General features: G+C 38.7%; 1 protein-coding gene across 3 annotated transcripts in view; it reads right to left on the reverse strand.

Moving 5' to 3' along the window:
• GRM7 (glutamate metabotropic receptor 7) overlaps positions 1-20414 on the reverse strand; it is a 1016657-nt gene that overhangs the window by 847360 nt on the left and 148883 nt on the right. The window lies entirely within an intron of this gene.

The raw sequence follows: 20414 nt of genomic DNA on the forward strand, positions 1-20414 counted from the left end.
TGGGGAGAATTTTGAAGGACAAGATATAACAGGAGACTGAAAATTACCCTAGAACTTCTATAACCATAGCACAACTTGGAGCTTCAGAGGGAAGGTTACTAGGATATTCTGAAAATTAAATTTTGAAGTATTCATGCTCATTAAATGAAAGAAAATATCACCAGGTAAAAGACCCTGTTTATAGTATAATTAGCTGTTTGCTGACTTGCAATTGCCTTTGTGCTGATTTTTCCCCCATTGGACAACATTTTTGGGTGAATTAGATATCATGGTTTTATATGAACAGGATGTCTTGTCCACCTGGTGTTTTCATTTTCTTCCTGGAGATGTCCTCCTTCTCTTCCCTTTCCATATTTTTAAATCAATATTGTCATCATTATAAAGAAATCGAACTCTATAAGGAGGAATATCATCTCTCAACAAGCCAGAAATCACAACTTCATTTCCAACAAATCATTTGCTGTAGTTTTTTTTTTTTTTGGTTTGTTTTTTGCTAGTGCGTAATTGAACTCTCTTTGGGTCACTACCCCATTACTCTTGGAGCTTCCAGAGGTAATTGTCATTCAGAATTGCTCCCTCTTAAAGTGAGAATATTTTTAACCTAAGCAAGAGAACAACGAAACCTCTATTTGTCCCACACTCTACCTCAAAAGTCACCTAGAACATGTTTACCTCTCTCTCAGGTTCCTAGGACTCAATCCTGTTTGTGAGAAACTAGAAGGATCTCCTTCCTTGTTATTTTCCAAGGATCCTTGAGGCATCTAGTTTCCTGGTAGCAAGACAAGGGATTTGTCTAGAACATATCCTCTCAATCCTTCCTCCTCTTCCTCCTCAGTTTTCACTGCCTTCCTTCTTTTTAGGAAGCCACAGCCTAGATCTGCTTCTCAAGAACACCTGGCATCCCAGTCTCTTTAGATGCCTTATTTCCATGATGCTCTCTCTTCATCAACATATGCTGTCTTCTTACAGAGGAAGATGCATTTCTATGCAGGGAACAGGATCTCCCCAGGGCTTCAATGAATGCAGCTGCTTACTCTGAACCAGAATTCTGAACACATACTGTTGAGTGAACACACGCTGCCCTTTCCCCTAATGCATCAATCCCATCAGACACTTTATCTATGCCCATATTAGCCTTTCCACATACATGTCCTCTTTCTTTTTCTTTTTTTAGAAAGAGTACAGAATTAGAGTCAGGAGAGCTAGGCTTAAATCATGCCTCAGACACAATCTCCGTGATCCTTGGCAAATCGCTGAACCTCTCTCAGACTCAGTTTTTTTATTTATAAAATGGAGAAAATAATGGCACTTATTTAAAGGCTGTTGAAAGAATCAAATGAAATGATACATGTAAAGCACAAACTTTTAAGTACTATACAAATGTTTATTAATGGTGCTACTGCTGTTATGCTCAAATTCCCTTTTTCACAGAGTTGTTCTGAAGAGAGAACTTTTCAAACCTGAAAGACCAGGATGATGATGTCATGGAAGCGAGCGTGGAATCTGACATCCGAAGGTTTGCGTTCATGGCCCTGAACAAGTCACTTCCTCTCTATCAAGGGCAGTTTCCCCATCTGTAAACTAGATGACCTGTCACATCACTCCCACCTCAACATCTACGGTCATCAGTACCCTATACATGGAAGTCATTGTTACTGCTGCTTCTGCTAATGGGAAAGTCATCTCACTCCTCTTCATCTTCTTTACTCCAAATCTGAACAACCATGGGATACTACCAGAAAGAAAAGGAGATTCTGTGGCTTCTAAGAACATCTGACTTTGACCAGTGGGATGAGTAAAAGACTAGCCTCAGAGTCAGCAGAGCAGAATTCCAGGGCCAACTTTGTCTCTAATAAGCTCTCTGAGTTCAAATTAACCCTTTAACATCAATGGGTCATTGTGAGGATCCAATGAGATGATGTACGTTAAAACGCTTTGCAAACCTTAGAGCACTATATAAATGCTATTACTGTTATTATTTCCTGGCATGTAAAATAGGGACTCTACAGTTCTAGCCTCTCATCGCCTTTGGTTCCTATTAGCCCCATTGTACTCAGAAGTCCTTGTAAGCAGTGGCTGTCTTTTACCTTTCTATGTTTCTCCAGGGCTTCCCCAGTGTCACGTAGAGAAAAGGCATTTAATAAATGTTTATGAGCTGACTGATCTTTAGTGACCCTTATGACTCTTGCTTCCAAATTCATATATGCAAAAAGTTAAAAGGGAAGAATAGTCTAGTGTTGTGTACAGAGACCTGGGTTTGCCCTCTGAAGACCTGTAGAGAATTCCAGGCCCTCAGCCTAAGAGCGATGTGACCTTGGGTGAGTCATTTCAGTTCTGCAAGCATAGTTTCCCTGTTTTTTATTAAAATTTTATAAAATTTATAAAACATATATTAAAATTTATAAATTTTGAAAAAAATTTATAAAAATTAGTATAATCATTAATATAATCACTTAATATGAAATTGGCAAGACAAGCTAGAACAGACCAGAAATACAGAAAAAAATTCTTACTGAATAAATTATATCACAAAAACACATATCTAGCATAAATATAAAATCATTAAATACAAATATATACAAAATCGTTCAAAGCAAGGTAGTTTAGGTGGGAAGATCAGGAAAAAATCATTTAGAAACTTGTGCTGAAGCTGAAGCTGCATCTAAAATGAAGTAAGAATCTCTATGACATGGAGGCAAGGAAGGAGTGAATTTTAGGCCTATGGGAAGGCTGGAATTTTGGGTGGCTGGATCCCTAAGTGTGGCAGGGGTAGTCATGTTCAATGAAACCAGAAAGATAATTTGGGGCCAGGTTGGACAGTTCTTTAAGATTTTTAACAGGGGAATTTATATTTTATCCTACAGGTAACAGGAAGACACTGGAGCTGGTAAAGTAAGGAAGTCATATAGCTCAGAGCTACACTCATAGAAAATTACTTTGGTGGCAACATATAAAATGGACAGAAGTGGAGACAGACAGGACAGGGAAGTCAATTAAGAAAAAAAAAACTGCCTCATAGTGACAGGATGGACCACCAAACTCTGGCTCATCACTGTGTAAATGCACACCTTTTTCCACTCCAGAGAAGACAAAGTATAGATGACTCAGTCGCAAGCTCTTTGAGGTCATGGCCAAATTCTGATTTATCTTTGTATCTCTCCTAGCACACAGGCTCAGTGCATTACATGTGGCAGGGAAATACATGGATATATAATGAATGAATGGATGAATATGGATGAATATACTTCCTAAGGATGATAGAAGCAGTTTCTTATAGGAATGACAGCAACTATTCATACTACAGTATTTTAACTAACATTTTTTTCATATCTGCATCAATCTGCATCAATCAGCCAGTAAACATATACTGAGCACAACTATATATAAGGCAGGGCAGCGAACAGAACACTGGGTCTGAAGTCGGAAAGATCTGAGTTCAAATGAGCGACTATGGAAAGTTGTTTAACCTTATTTGCCTCAGTTTCTCATTTGTAAAATGATGTAGAAAAGGAAATGACAACCCACTCCAGTATCTTTTCCAAGAAAAACCCAAATGGGGTCACAAAGAGTTGTACACAATTGAAAAATAACTAAAAAAATATAAGGCAATCAGGTTACAAAAAAGCTCAAATAGCCCCATGTCTTCTATAACCTTACATTCAATTAGGCAATGAACAGCATACCCACATACAAATATATGAGATAAATACAAGGTAATTTTGGGAATCCATTGTCACAGACACAAAACAATGGTATGGCAGAGTCCTCTTCAGTTTAGTTTTGTCTATTTGTGTCAGGGATATATGGACGAACACCTATCTCTGTCTGCTTAACGTATTCCGATTGTTCTGCTAACAGTTTGTGGAAAGGCACGGTAGATTATAATGCGAATTTTGAACCGCTGAAGAATCCTGAGCAGGAATGACATGAAAAGATCTATGAAAAAAAAAGCCTGGCAGTATAAAGGATGGTTGAAAAGGGGAGAAAGGGTGATGCCTTGACTTACCCATGAATTGGATTGAAGTGAGGCAGAGTTGTACAAAGTCTTCAGTCTAACTCTCACTTCCAGAGTCATCCAAGTCTAGTGGGCAAAAGTGACATCTGGAGATGGCCGTGAATTCAGTGGGTGATCCTGGCATTTTCAATGTCTGACCAAACTCTAAGCACTCCATAAAGCCTGCTTGAGTAGCATTCATGGTCACTGGAACAAATTACTCTCATGTCTTCACATGTTTGGGGTAGACATCCCCTAATTTACTGATAGGTTTGAGGCCTATTAATTACCCTCAAACTGGTTTAGTCCATCTGCAGAGATGATTTTATCAGAATGCAGGGCTACCTATACTACAGTTCCTTGGAGTCACCAGTGGGATTTGGGTGACAGGTGAACACCAAAGATGGAAAAGCAGCTCTGGAAAAGGCTGGGCATCCCTCACACCAGAGGTGTTAGTCCTCTCTAATACCAACTTTGAATCTACCCCAGAACCAAGCAGAGTACTCTGTGCATAATAGCTGCTTAAAGAGATGAATGAATGAATGAATAAAATTTGTAGAATTGAACCGAGTTGACAAGGGAGAAGGAAATAATGAAGAGGAAAATGCTGACAATCCATGAGAAAAGGTATGGCCCCTGAAAGTGACACATGGAATTGTTGAGAGAAGCTGTGGTCAAAGGCAGAGGCAGAGGTCCTAACCTCAGAAAGTAGGAGGTATCACTTTGTTCCCTGGGATCAGAGGAAGGATGAAAGAATGGGTGATTCTGAGAAATGTGAAGGGCATCCCTAGAGTCTCTTCCAAGTTTTAAATTCTGCAACTTCTATGGTTTTTGTCTTTCTTTGGCCCTCTAGCTTTGGTCGCAGTCTTGGGACAAAAGAAGAATTTAGTAAATACCTGTTGTCTGAATTGAATGCTTGTGCTCTACAGAACCCTGTCAACATACTTAATGTACATTGGGCAGATTCCTCTCCTCCTTCCTCCCAGGATTGATGTGAGGATGAAATGAAACAACATATGTAAAGTGTTTTGCAAACTTAAAGCCCTTTATAAATCCTAGCTATTAACACAACAACAGGAATCTCCATCTCCTCCTCCTCCTCCTCCTCCTCCTCCTCCTCCTCCTCCTCCTCCTCCTCCTCCTCCTACTACTACTACTACTACTATTTCTACTACTACTACTACTACTACTACTTCTACTACTACTACTACCGCTACTACTGTTATCATTTCTGGACTTTTTGTCCTAAGGCAAATTGTAGTAAGGCATTTTAAAACTGAGGAAGATAGGTGGCTTTATCTCTAATTACACTTCAACTCTCCATGACTGACAGAATAGGCACTTCACAAATTGTTAGCAATGGACTGGGTATTCTCTTTGGGGATGAGAATTGTCTGGACAGGTGATGATGTAGAATTATCTAATTTGAATTTAGCCTGTAGAACAGAACCTCCTTGAAGACAAGGCCTATTTCTTTTTTCTTTTGTTTGTCTCTATATCTAGCTAAAAAGTGAAAAAAAAAAAAGTCAGGGGAAGGAAGGAAGGAAGGAAGGAAGGAAGGAAGGAAGGAAGGAAGGAAGGAAGGAAGGAAGGAAGGAAGGGACAGTAGCTATCCTCAGCCTAAGGCAGCCAATTATGAGGAAGCTAGGTGACCCAGTAGATAGAGTGTTGAACCTGAAGTCAGGAAAACTCATCTTCCTCAGTTCAAATCTGACTTCTGACATTGGCTATGTGACTCGGGGAAAATCACTTAATCCTGTCTACCTCAGTTCCTCATTTGTAAAATGAGCTGGGGAAGTAAATGACAACCACTAGGGTGTCTTTGCCAAGAAAACCCCAAACAGGGTCACAAAGAGTTGGAAATGATTGAAATGACTAAACAACAACAAATCCCTGGGAAAGTACAGTATGTATTGTAGGTACTTCCTAAATGTTTGGTGAATTGAATTAACCAAAAGATAGCAAAAGATGAATCTGAAGGCCCTCTGGAACGGAGCAGAAAGTCATCTTTTGCCTCAATCCAATCTGCACAATCCGCCATGAATCCAGCATAAAGTAGAAACTGCACTGAGCGGCAGAAGGCCCGCACACATTTTGGAAAGTAAAACCATTATTTTAAATACTGTAACATATTGTCCTACAAGCTGGCTCACCAAATGAACTTGACTGATGACTGAAATCTATGCAAGATGCTTAGCTATATTTTAAGAGTTTGGATGCTTAGGATTTTATTTTCATCTTGAAGTTTTCCCCTCACCACATGGAAGCACTGAATACAGATTCCCTAGGGCCCTGTTTGTAGATATTGTATAGAAAATAATTTCAATGAGCATAGTTGCTAATCTCTTCATTTCTTATTCTCCTTAAATTATTTCTTGCTAAAGGAAGGAAAGATTTCCACTTGGTCATGTTTCTTTCTGCAGTGATCCAGAAAGTTTTAACTTTTAGCTGTGTTTGACTCTCAATCCCTCTGTGCTAAATAATAGATGCGAGACAATTATATGCTAGATATATTAATTATTCATTTGGATAATTTGAATTGATTTAAAATACATAATATTATTTTCTATTAAATTTCAATAAGACTGCCAGAATTCCATTAAATACCAAATCACGATCATAAATTTTCATTGAGATACTTATGTAGGAAATATAAATCTCTCTTGAAGTCAGTGATTTACATTATCCATTTGCATGAGTGGTCGTGAATATGGCTACTATGCTTCACTGCTCTTATTAACACTGGGAGTCATCTGATTGTTTTATCCTACCTACACATCTCTGCTTTGATACTGTTTAATATAAGTGGGAAGTAGAGACATGACACCATTGAATATATCTGTATATTGAGTTAAAGGACCTGGGTTCTGATTCAAGATCTGATGCTTATTCTCCATATAACCTTAGTGAAGCCACCTGCCCTTTCTGGGCCTTACTTTCCTCAATCGTACAATGAGTAGTCAGCCAGGTGGTGAGAGAAGGAGATAACTGATTGATTATCATTGTGCTACACTGGTGTTTTCAATATCTCAAGATAGCCAAAGCAGGGCCCAAGCATGCTGAGTGGACCCCTTTATGGTGAACTCAGGAGAGAAAATGGACACAGGACAGGCCAACATGGGTGAGTTGTGATTTTCATCACTGGATGCAGTAGCCATATTGAAGAGGTTATCAGGCATTGTAGTCTTGGGACAAAGCAGGAAATCTTAGGCTACACAGTTTCCAAAGTCTCTTCTGTTCTAAATCCTCTATTGACTCAAATATTTTTTCACCTGAATTTTTATATGAAATATTTTAAACTATGTCTAGATTCAAAATCAAGCCGCCCCACTGCATCCTCAATGAAAAAATGAACACTAACTCTTGACGGATTCATGAGGGTTCCAAAGAATGACATATAGCATGGTCTCCCTCCTAAAACTTCTTAGAATCTATGACAAGTTAAATAATACTTACAGAGTTGAACCACAACAAAAGGCTATGCAGTTGATGTAACCGGGGGTACATAATTAATTGACACATTAGGACATGGAGGAAGGAGGTCATGCATTAATAGCAGAAAAGGTACCAGATTTAAAATTAGACATGGATTCAAAACCTTTGCCCAGATTCTTGTATTACTATGTGAGCTTGGACAAGATATTTAATTTTGATAGCCCTCAGTCTACTCATTTGTAAAAGGCTGGGAAAGATGTTCTTAAAGATCCCTTTCATTTCTAAATTCCAGGATCCTATTATCCTAAATGCTGTGAATTTAGAAAAATGAAAGCTATCAGATTGCTCTGGGAAGACTTCCTGGAGGAAGCCTTGAAGAATCTGGGTAGATTGGGGCAATAAAGCAGCATAGTAGATAGAGCCCTGGCCCCGGAGTCTGGAGGACCTGAGTTCAAATGTAACCTTACACACTCACTAGCTGTATGACTCTGGGCAAGTCATTTAATCCCAATTGTCTCTAACCAAAAAAAAAAAAAAATCTCTCTAGATCTTCTGGGAGAATGATGTAACAAAGAAATGGAGGCCAAACTGTGCCTTGAAAGGTGTGTGGACATCAGGGATAGTCCAGTTCAGTGGAACACTATGTAGTCACAGGGAAAAGGAGCTGAGATACACAAGACCAAGAAGTTAGGTAGGGGCCAAATATAATATCTTTAGCTATAGCTTGTTTTGAAATCTACTTCAGAAACATTGTAATCAAACCACATGTTTTCTCTGATGACACACAGGCAGGCAGAAGCAGGAAGATAACTGTTTTTAATTACTTGTCACTGCGCTGAGAGTATTTACAATGGCCAAGTGCAAGACAGACCAGAAATTATTGAAGAAAATCAAGTTTATGGAATATGTGCTTCCTCCCAATGACATCAAGACAATACTTTTTCCCCAGAAAGAATGAGTTGCCTTCCTGTAGCGTCTTCTTTCCTCTACATGTAAGCAGACCATTTTTACTTATATATGCACATTACAAAGGGATAGATATTTCAAAGTGGGGAATTTGAGATCTCCTTTCCAGGACCTAACACTGAAGACTCCTGAAGTTAGAGAAGTTTTTGAACTTTGAGGAGTCCTTTCATACTGACAGATCTCTAAAAGAGAATGTGATAGAAATGGAGCAAAGAAATGTAGATCCAGGCATTCACCCATCCCTCAATTTGATTAAGAAGACTAAAGACATCCACATGATGTCATTTCTTCAAAATGTCTGAGATTTGTTAAGTGATTGGCCATTAATCCTCAACTCAGAGAACACAGGGAGCCTACCCGCTTGCAGAGAGCACTGATAGCTAATTATATCCAGGTAGTAAAGTAATCTCTGCACACATCTCCAGTTTTGTCTTTGAGTCACACTCCCCAGAACACCAGGTTCAGCCAAGCCCCATCATACCCTGTTGGATGATTTATCACACCAAAGAATCCACAGGCCCTTTAAGTTTTTGAAAATGTAAAGAACAAGGCATAAGCAGTAAAACATTAACAGCTTCATCATGACAAACAGGCACTAATGGTACTCATTACATTCACATGACCTGGTATGGCTGTGTGTATGTGAGAGTCATCATATATAATAGATGTCAATACATGAGTGCATTAATTTCTAGGCCTGGAATTTTAGGGAAACCTTACATCTCAATGCGTCTACAAAAGGTAGAAGAGTCACCTTTGAAATTAAGATGTGTGAATTCCATTTTCCCTATAATGCATTGTGCTTCTAACAGTGCTTCTGGGTTAGAAACCTTCTAAAATAAGTCAGAAAGACAACATTAGAATAATACGCAAAATAAACAGGCAAATGAAAGACACAGAGAAAACACCTGTGAGAAACGGAGGGAATGAGGAAAGTCTAATGATTTTTTTTTTTCTTACAACATGACTAATAATCATCAAACAAAAACAGCCCTGTGTGGAGGATTCATAGAAAGACATAGACAGGAATCATGCAGGATGAGAAGACTTGGAGGGAGGCTACTCTGTCTCTACAGAGAGAACATCTCAGTTGACGACCTCAGAGATCCATCAAGATAAATTGGAGTACTAATGTTATACACCCACAGCAGAAAGGGACCACAGGGGCCATCTTGTTTTTACCAGTGAGGAAAATGAAACCCAAAGGCATTAACTCAGATAGCTTCTCGGGATCACAGGCTCGTAGATCTAGAACTGGAAGGGCCCTTGGAGGTCTGTAATCCAATCTCCTCCTTTCACAGATGTAAAACAAACAAAACCAACTTTGGCCCAGGAAAATGTAGTGACTTTCCCATGATCACCAGGGGACAGTCAGAACATTTGAATGTAGGTCCTCTCACTTCAGATGTAGTTCTTTCATTGAAATAAACTATAACATTTAGCCCACTTTCTCCATATTGGACAGAAGAGAAAACAGAGACACGGAGCAAGGACATTACTTTTCCAAACTTACAAAACTTCTTTATATAAAAGCAAGAGAACCTGAACTTTCTCACTTTTGGTCACAGAATCATAAAATCACAGTCAGAGGAGACCTCAGTTGCTACAGAGTCTCAAGACCCCTCTATATTCTTAAAATTTGAGGACTCCTTCCACAAAGAGTTTCTTTTTTTTTAAATTATATCTATTGATATTTATTTAGCACATTTGAACTTAAAATATCTTAGTGTAATTATGAAAATACTTTTGACCTTATAGGCTCCCTGAAAGTGTCTCAGAGATCCCTAGACCATGTTTTGAGAACTGAGGGTCTAACTTGTGCTTGAAAAATAATTCCCACTCTAATATCCCTGATCGATTTTCTGCCAGTTTCAGCTTGAAGACCTCCAGAGAAGTGGGATCATGATTGACGAAGCCGAATTCTCACTTTGGGATGGCTCTCGTCACTGGAAGTTGTCTAAATTGGCCTTACCACAATGACTGTTCCTAGTTCTAAAGAAGTCTAACCCTTCTTCTGCATGAAGCCTTCCAAATACTTATTAGTTATTATTTAAAAAGTCTGAAATATCAGCCAGGTCCCAGAATGACAGCTTTATACACTTACATCAAAAAGTCAGAATTATTCATTCAATCAGTTCTTTTTTCATGTACAAAGTGAGAAGTGCTTCTATCTCCGGTGAATGGAAGTAAAAATGAAATTAAATGACTTGCCCAGGATCTTCCCGTTTGTACTACTTGTACTTAAAATGACTGTCACACCCCACCCCCTATGTTTTATTTTTTCTGAGCTAAATATCCTTAGCAAGGTGCTACTCTTCCCCTAAGTCCTTTACAGATGTAGAGGATAACAACAACCACAAAAATAAATTAATAATAATGGCATTTAGATAGTGCTTTAAGGCTTTCAAAGCATTTTACAAATATCATTTCATTGAATCTTTAAACCCCAGAAAGTAGGTAATATCTTTATCCCCATTTTACAGATGAGACTCTTAGAGAGGTAAGTGACTTGTGCCCAGAGTCACAAAGTATGATTTAAGCATCTGAGACAGGATTTGAAAGTGAGTCTTCTTCTTCATTTCTGGTTCAACTCTCTACCCAGTACATCATCCACCTGTCTCAAATTATTAAATGACCTTTCAGGGTCTTCCCCAGGCTTATGAGTCAGGTAAGCCATCTCTCCCAAATAAAACATGTAGCCCTTAGTTCTTCCTATTGTCCTACCCAATTATCTACTTGTCTTTAGCTTATGTCCTAAAACCCATACACCAGTGAGCTCTGTGTGTGATAGGATGGAGATTATATGACATAGTTCATTAGACAGACTATATTCTGGCATGATGAGCAGATTTTCATGGTTTACTTTTTTGAAAAATAGATACAAAAGTCATTAAAATAAGGAGATCAAAAGTGAATGCAATGTATTGGGATGGCTTCTAAGACACATAAGAACTTCTCTATTCATGTATGTAACTATCATTAAGTAGTAAGTAACTACTATGAATTGGACAATTAGAAATACAGAAACAAGGAAGGCAATAATTCCTACCACGAAGGAGCCCACATCCCACATCTTACTGGGGGGCACAGCCAAGTCAAAGAAGTAGAGTATTCACTGTCACCAACTAGCACCAGGACAGGTATCCGCAAAGGCTTCATGTAAGAGATTGTCCCTGGGCTGCTCCTTTAAGGGAGTAATGGATTCTAAGGTGTGGAAGTGAGAAGACAATGCATCCCTGGCCTGCTGGGCCCTGTGCTACTTTTCTATGGGCACTGAATGGAGGGCAGCAAAGAGAGGTGCTATCACTAAGCACAAGGGACTGCTAGCCATTACACAGTAGATAGCAGGGTTGTATTTATGCTTTGGGCACTTTACAAAGGTTATTTATTTGTCTCTTTATGGAAGAACCTACAACTGTATCTTCTTAAATTCCAAGTTCCCTTTGATATTTAAGTAATGTTTATCCAAAGGAACATTCAGTTTACATAAAACTTTGAAGTAATAAATACCTATACCCACTGCATGAAATGAGATAAATTTGTATGTCTGTCATCAGTTTTGCCAGGTTGGAAAAAAAAAAAAAGGCACATTCATGTACTAGGTGGCTGGATGGTGAATGAATATAAGAGGGAGGAGACAGGAATACACCACCACTGAACACATAGGTGGAAATAAGAGAAGATATGACATTTTTCCTAAAGAGGAATGAGCCAGGTCCACTGAGGAAGTTACTTTCCCAGAGTCACAAAGCATCTGTTAGTCCTCTAAAGGTTGATAATTTTGACTTGGTAGGAACTTTCAAGTGAGAGGCCAGCCAACAAAGGTCAGAAACAGAGGAAATGAGTAGTGGTAGGTAGTAACTGAGAAGCCTATTTATTGACCTCATGATTAATAGGGAGATGTCTGCTGTCTTTCTGGGGTATATATGTACTACAAAACTACATTGAGAATCTCCTAAGAATTATTAAAATAGATGACTACTATCCACTTTAAGAGATTCTCATAGACATAACTGATATTGCCAGAAGGAATCTCAAAAACATCCTTAAGTGTGTTGAAGCCTTGATCAAGAAACTTCAGATCTTTTGAGGGAATATTATTTTGTTCAATGGAACAAGGATTCAGTAGCCCTGCTGTTCAAAAATAAAGAGCAGATTTCTGAAGTGAACAGCTGACTAAAAGGATAACATCTAAATATGGCATTCAGTGTGAAAGATAATTAAAAATCAAGAGAATAAAAGGACCTTTCCTTAACACTAGAAACTTTCCCAGTAATGGTGGTAAAGCAAGTATGTTCGTTGCTTTCCCTGTTATGTGACATCGCGCTAGATAGGCTAGCTATAGCAATAACTCAAGAAAACATAAATTCAGGGAATAGTCATAGTCATAGTCATAGAACAGGAGGCAGAATTATCCTTATTTAAAGTTGATGTCATAGTTTACTTAAAGAGTTTTAAACATTCAATAAAACATTGAAATATGTTTTATCTTCAGTAAAGTAGCAGGATATTTAATAAAACCACAAAAATCATGAGTGTTTTTGTAATTATCAACAAAACATAGTAGGAGATAAAGAAATTCCATTTGCAATAGTTAACAAAATGTATGGAATATGTGTGTATTAGTCCTAAGGATTCTAAAAGATAAGGATGAACACAGAGCACATACTAGGCACACATTATAGCTTGTACAAAGGACTACAGATAAGGGATCGAATGTTGATTTTGAAGAACAGGAAGTTTGGCTGGCAAGTAGAAGAGTGCATAAAGGAGAGTAAGGAAATAATTCTAGAAAGGGAAAGTTAATGCCAAATTGTGAAAGTCTTTAAATGTCAATGTGAGGAACTCGTATTCAGGAGTCACCGATTATTCTCCAACCACCTGTGATTGTCCTTAGCTTGAACCATTCTATGTCTAATCAACTCCTTTTTCTATAAATGTCTTTATTAGTTATTGAACATAACACTTTTGGGGACTCATAAGTAGTTGATATTTCACAGAATCCACTATGGAATAAGGTCCTAGAGAGTGGTACCCATGTCTTTTAAAATTCTTTTAGGCCTGTTATGGTTAGACAGAGGAGAAGCCTCATCTAGAAATAATTCAAACTTAAGTGAGGGGTTAATAAATGCTTGCTAACTGAGTAACTGAACTAAGGAAAAAGGCATTATCATTTCTCTCTCACACACACACATGTCTGTGTGTGTGTGTGTGTGTGTGTATGATTTCCTTGATCATTTTCTATTAGACTGAAAAATATACAAGAACATTATGATGTAGCTTTTGTTAACGTCAAACTTATGGGAGGAGAGAGACAAGAACTGCATGGGATGGCAAAGATGTGAGATCAGTGGGAAAAAGGTCCAACAGGAACATGCTGTGTCACTACCAGAAGAGGCAGGAATCCAAGATCTTCCTGGCCCCTAAGCTGGTTTTCTCTCCACTATGCAGCCCTACCTCTCAATGAAAACATGTCCTGGGCCTGTGGGTGGAATATTTTATAGCTGCTTCTCTGACTGAGAAATTCACTCAATCACTTTGCTTTGAACTAAGGTGTCTCTTCTAACCGACTAGCAAAGAAAAGCCCATAAGCATGGACTTGAGAGCTAAGATTTTTGAGTGGAAGGGTACCTGTAGATAACCGTGAAATGTAAGCAGCTTTGTTAAGAGTAAGAACCCCCTCTGCAAGATGGTGGAGGCTACCCTCTTTTGAGGGATGAGGACACAAAAGGCAAGAGTTGAACTGACTTGTCTAGGGTCACCTGGCTACTGAGGGCCTGAAGAGCAACCTGAACTTTTACATCCTCACTCCACTGCCCACTGCACATTTCCATGCTGCTTCTTGATCCACATTTACTATTTTTTTTACTCAATCCACATTTATATTTTATTATACCTGGGCTCATTTGTAAGGCAGTGAGGTACTAAAACAGAGAAAAATGAAAGACTATCTAGAGTTTCAGCAGACATAAACTGTCTTGACTGTCTGGGAGCGATATCTTATCCAAATCATAAGGGGGGAGGGGAACAAAGACATAAAACAGTGGGGGTATCATTAGTTTTACTAGACTTGACTTCATTCACCAAAGAGACAAGCACTGTTCAATTTGTACCTGAAGGGAGAATGGACTGAATGCTGAATTCTGATTATAGGATGTACTTGTACAGAAATGATTTGTTCATCCTGCTGGGGGCTTGCCAATAATCTGAGATTTATATTACTATTAGTCTCTGATCTCCCCTAGGTATGGAAAGAACATATTCACACATTATGCCATGATTTAAGGGATTACCGAGTCTTCTAAGAAATTTGCAAAATAACATACAACTCATGCCATTCTAAAGTACCTTCCCAGTTCACTATTCTGTTCCTATTGCAGGTCAAGTTAAGGCTGGTCTTATTTTGGGAGATTCACCAGATTTCTCTTTCCTAAAGAGTCATATGTTTTACTCCATGATATGGGGTAGGTTTTGACCATTGGTGGTAGTACTATTCTAGTGGCCACCCAAGATTAAATAACTTTATAGCATCAAAGAGTCAGAGATGGAAAGGACCTTCCTTAGCAGTTATCTGGTCCAACCATTTATTTTATGGATGATCAAACTGAGGCCCAGAGAAGTTAGGGGCTTTGCCCAGCATCATACAGCTATTAAGTGACAGTCACAATCCTAAATTAGGTCCTCTGGGTCAAATCCCAGAGCCCTTTCCACTATATGAGGCCTATCTAGTAACCAGCAGCATTCAGGAGCTCCAATTTATACATTCTCTCCAAGGTTAATTCAAAAGCATTATTTTATAAGGAAACTCTTTTCTCTGAAATCTCATTTGCAAGACAAAAGACTAAATAAAAATGAGGCATAGATACCCAAATGGTAGATGTGCTATTTCTTGTGGTTTTGTTGAAAACTGCATATAAAATGCTACCTTTCCATCTGTCTCCAATCTAAATTCACTTCATATTATAGGTTTACTTGTTAATCCTTCCAGAGAATGGGAAAAAAATCTTGTTGCAGTTGAGACTATATTAAAAGGTACTGGAAAACAAAGTAGACTAACCACTAAAGGAAAGTGTCACAGGGCAACTTGCCCATTGGCTATGTCAATATTGTCATCTATAACATACTTCCTCCTTGTCTGTATCTCTCAGATCCCTTGTTCTCTTTCAAAGTTCATCTTTAGTGTCAACTCCTCTATCCGACCTTTTATTCTTCCATTTGTCAGGGACAGCAGCTCTTGTCTCCTCTCAAATGATCCTGCACCACCATTTTAAAATGTAAGGTCCATGATGGCGGGGACAATGAACTTCTACTCCCAGTGTACTAGCACAGGACCTTGGATGTAGTAGAGTCTACGTCTTGGTTAAGTCTTCTCTTATTCTCTCAGCCTCTCAAATGATACTGCATTTTAACAAATCCTATTTGAGCCAAAAGATCTGAGTTCAAATACTAGCTCTATTATCTGTGTGACCTTGGATGATACACATGATATCTTTGTGACAGCTATAAAATGAGAGGATTGGATTGTCTGATTTTTAAAGGTTCCCTGCATGGCTAGATATGCAATCCCATGATCCTACTGGCACTCTGCCCCTAACTTATGGAGACTGCCCTCACAGACTAATGGTAACATAAATCTCAGATTATTGAATCATTAACATTAGCCTCTCTGTGACTTCTCCCCCACCAAGTCCTTCTATTTCTTTTGTAAACACTTTGTATATACCTAAATGTGAGCATGTTTATTCCAGTGGAATGTGTGGACTTTAAGGATGGTGACTATCACCTTTGTCTTTGAAGCCCTGGAACTACCCCTGGCACATTGTAGGTATGTCATAAATTCTTCATTGCTTCATTGATCATAGTCTTCTATTAACCAATGATGATTCCCCAGTACTCACACAGTCTAGCTCTAGCGGCTGAAAATTTCCCTTTCTGTCACCAGGTTTTTTTCCCATTGTCAGTCAATTATAGGAATAACTTCTTGATTTTATTTAATGGTATCCATTTTAGCAGTTACTGCTAAGATTTTACCAGGCTAAAACCACTGCCATGGAGTGATATCTATGGAATGGAAAGCAGAAGGTAATTACCATGGCCATGCACTCTGCATTGGGTGAAAATCGCATCCAAAGTCTCAAAAAAATTCAGAGATTGTCCTTAGCTATGATGAAGAATAATGAGGAGGAAGAAAAACAGAAGATCCACTTTCTCAGTGAGACACTGACTTTAACATCACAGAGTCTACTGTCAGGAAAGACTTTGGCATAAAGAAGACAAATTGAAAGGTGAGGATGCATGTAAAATCATTTTATTTTTGCTGTAAATGTGGGTAAGTAAAACAAAGGAGAAATATAGATTAGCGGGGATGGGCTGCCTGTCAGCATCAGGAAAACTTGCATTTACATCCTCTCTCTGACCTGGCTCCATACCCAGTATTCTGTGTTCCAAGCCACTCTCTAAGACTTCTGATTGTTAGTTCTCAATGATAAGAAGAAAATTACAGTTTCCATCCCATCTCAATGTAGTCCCCCCCTCACTTCCCCCTGAAAAAAACAATTATCTTTTTTTTTTTTTTGAGTGGGTAGCTCTCTCAAAATATCTGCAAGTTTTTGTATATACTACAAAGATTTTATCCTCAAGAATATTTTGGGTCAAGTGTTTGTGAGATTAGAGGGGCTCCTATAGGCCCTTCCAGACAACACACAATGTCCCCATTATTTACCATATTCTACAATTTGAGATTCAGGTCTTGGGATATTGAAGGCTTTTTGTTCTATTAAAATGGAAATATTCTTGGGAAAGGTGAAAGGTCATGAGTATAACAGACCATGAATTCCTTGAGGAGATGGACAGTTTCATTTTGGTCTTCTTAGTGATTCACCTGGACTGGCGACTTGCATATGAATGATTAGTGGATGAATGGAAAGGCATTTATTAGTCACTTACTAAAGGCCAAGCACTGAACTAAAGATACAAATAGAGAAGTGAGAGCATCTCTGCCCTCAGGGAGCTTATATTCTAATGGTAGAAAGCATCCTCTACATACAGACTGCTCTCAGTTTAAGTACATTCAGCTTTACTTAAAGAATTCTGAAAGAAATCCACATACTCCCTAAAAAAATATATGTTAATTTAACATAAAATAGTGAACCTGCTCTGCTCCTGGCCCTCTGTTTAGCAATCCTTGGCTTCCCATATCCCTACCAAAAAAGTAAACAAAGCCACAAAAACAAAACCCTTCAAGTCAAAGCAGAACAATGAACTTGGGGAGAGAAGGGAGCTATGGCTTGGCTGGAGACCTCAGGTTTCAAGGATGAGATTTTGCCCTGCTCCACCTACCCACATATTAGGCCCCCTCCTATCTGTCATCCCTCCCTCTGAGCTGGAGTACCTGGGGCCTATCCCTGTCACCTGTCTTCTTCTCCATCCAGCCCCAATCTATCTACTCCTCCCCACCTTCTTCCTGGCTGGCCAGGTCCTTATATGGCTGTCTCCAGCTCCATTTTTGGATCCCCTTGGGGGGTCCAAGGGCTCAGGACCCCTTCCTTCTTTCTCCTTCCCTCCTTTCGTTTTAGGCAGAGGTCACAAGATAGGTAGAGTGAGAATTGTCTGGTTACGGAATGGTAGCCAGGAAAAGATGTTGGTCTGAGAATTTACATTCCCATGTACCTTTTCCAGAAAAATTGGTAACATTGATTTGATTATTGTCCTCAGAGTAAGAGAAGTACAGGGAAGGAAAAGTGAAGGAAATATACATTTATTAAGCATATACTATGTGCCAAGTACTGTCCTAAGCATTTTACAAATACTACCTCAAAAAAAATCCTAAGAAGATAGGCACTATTATTATCCCCATTTTAGAGAAGAGGAAACAGAGAGAGGTTGAGTAGCCCACAGGGTCACAAGGATGATAAATGTCTGAGGTTGGATAGGAACTTAGGTCTTTCTCACACCAAGCCCAACACCTTAGCCTCTGTCCTGCCTTGGTGGGACAAACACAGAGGCAGGGCAGGAAATGGCCAGTGTAAAGATATAGATTCATGGTTCCATGGAAGCCAGAGTCCCAGACATGACAATCCCTGGAAGTCAGCTCTGGAAAGTGGACCAGAAAAAGAGGAGAAAATATCTGAGGTGAGGAGGAAGATACCTAACCCACTGGGTACCTGGTGATCTCTCTGGAGTTTCTGGAAAGCTCAAATGATATATGAGGAGCTTTGCAAACATTACTTGGCAAAAATCACGATACAAGTATCCTTTATTATTTGTACCTGTCCCTCTAATACGACTGCCATCCAAAGTTACCTCTGCTTCTTACAGTTTTATTAATCTTGCCAAAAGTCAGTTAGTGAACAAGCATTTTATTAAGCACTTAATATTAAGCAATAAACTAAGCATCATCAGTGCTGTTATTTTTAAATCAAAATTGTGATTCTCATTTTAAAGAACTAATCTAAGGAGATTTTTCTAGTAGTGAATTGGTCTGACCCCTCACAGATCTAAAACAGAAGCTGCTTAAATGTAATTTTAATGAAACATCTTCCCAGATTCCCATTAATAGGTCCCACCTGGAGTCCATTAAGGGAAGCTTGATTAGGGGAGGCTTGTTTGGTAGGAACACCCACACTTTTTGTTAATTAATGAGGCACTGGGTCAGGAGGGTCCTGCCTTCATGCTCTGAAAAGTGTATGTATACTCTGAGGTGAGGGGCTTGCTCCATGGAATTATTACCATGTGCCTGATGAGACTCTGGGTAGCCATTAAGGAGCACTCCCCTGCTTTCAAAACCCAATGGTGGTGCTTCTCTCTCTGCTAACTATGTACATATGTAATGGTCCAACAGTTGGATCTGCCTGTTGATCTGTGATGTATGTATTGCTTGTGGTCAGACAGTTAGAAGCCCTGTCAGTTGGTCTTTATTTCTCTGCATTTTCTTGTATTTTATCTGTTGGTGAATATAATTAAAGTAGATTGCTGACCCCTCAAAAGTTGCTTTCCTTTTAGAAAAGCATATGTAAGAAACTGTACAGCAGGCCCTCTTGTGTATGCCCGGGTGCCTGCTGCTACATTAATGCATGTTCATTGTTTGCTCCAAGAAGGTCATATTAACAGACTATTACACTGAACTTCCTACTGAAATGTTTTATTCACCTGATAATATTAATATGTACCCCTCTAAATGTTTCATTGTGGCATTCAGAATAGTTTCCTAGGTGTCTACTCCATCTTTTGCATAGAAACTGAAGCTGCAATTTCATTGATAAAAAGGACTAGATGAAGAAAATTCTCAACAAAGGCAACTTACAATATTTCCCAGAAAAGAGGTTAAGTGACTTGTGCAAGGACTCTACTCACTGCTGAGTACGCAATAGGAACTTAATAAATGTTTGTGGAAAGATTGTAACTTTATGTTTTAATGCCACTCTTAAGAAAAGCATATATATAGCATTCAACTGAACGCTTCAAATGGGAATGGATGGAAAACACTGATAATGTGCCCCAAGATACTTTCTAACCTCATCTGTGGAAGTATATTTACATTTAATTAAGGAAACTCTCCTGAAGGAGAAGAAATTGCTATCCGGGAATCCTCAGTTGTTTGAGAATTTGCATTGGCTGCAACAGACAAACAAAAGAAAACAAAACAAAATCCAAGTCTTATTAGGAAAGGGATTTGTAAAAAGAAGTTTTATCTAGGTGAGGATTTTTTTCTCTCATGTCTGTCATTTTGGACTAAATGTTCAGAGGCACTGCTTTATAATGGGATCTTTTTCTGTGTAAAGGAACTCTTCCACAGTTTGGTGAAGCCTATGGATCCCTTCTTGGAATGATATTTTTAATTGTATAAAATAAAATACATAAGTTTATAAAGGAAGCCAATTATTCTGAAATAGTCATCAAAACATTAAAAAAAGTTCACAGATAGCATCTTAAAAACCCCTGCTTCATAAGAACCTTAGGTCTTAAAAAGTCGCTATGAGATTGTGGAATTTAGACAATGCTATACAAATGAATGTCTCTC

The sequence above is a fragment of the Notamacropus eugenii genome, chromosome 3 (genome assembly GCF_028372415.1).
Source record: "Notamacropus eugenii isolate mMacEug1 chromosome 3, mMacEug1.pri_v2, whole genome shotgun sequence".
Lineage (NCBI taxonomy): Eukaryota > Metazoa > Chordata > Mammalia > Diprotodontia > Macropodidae > Notamacropus > Notamacropus eugenii.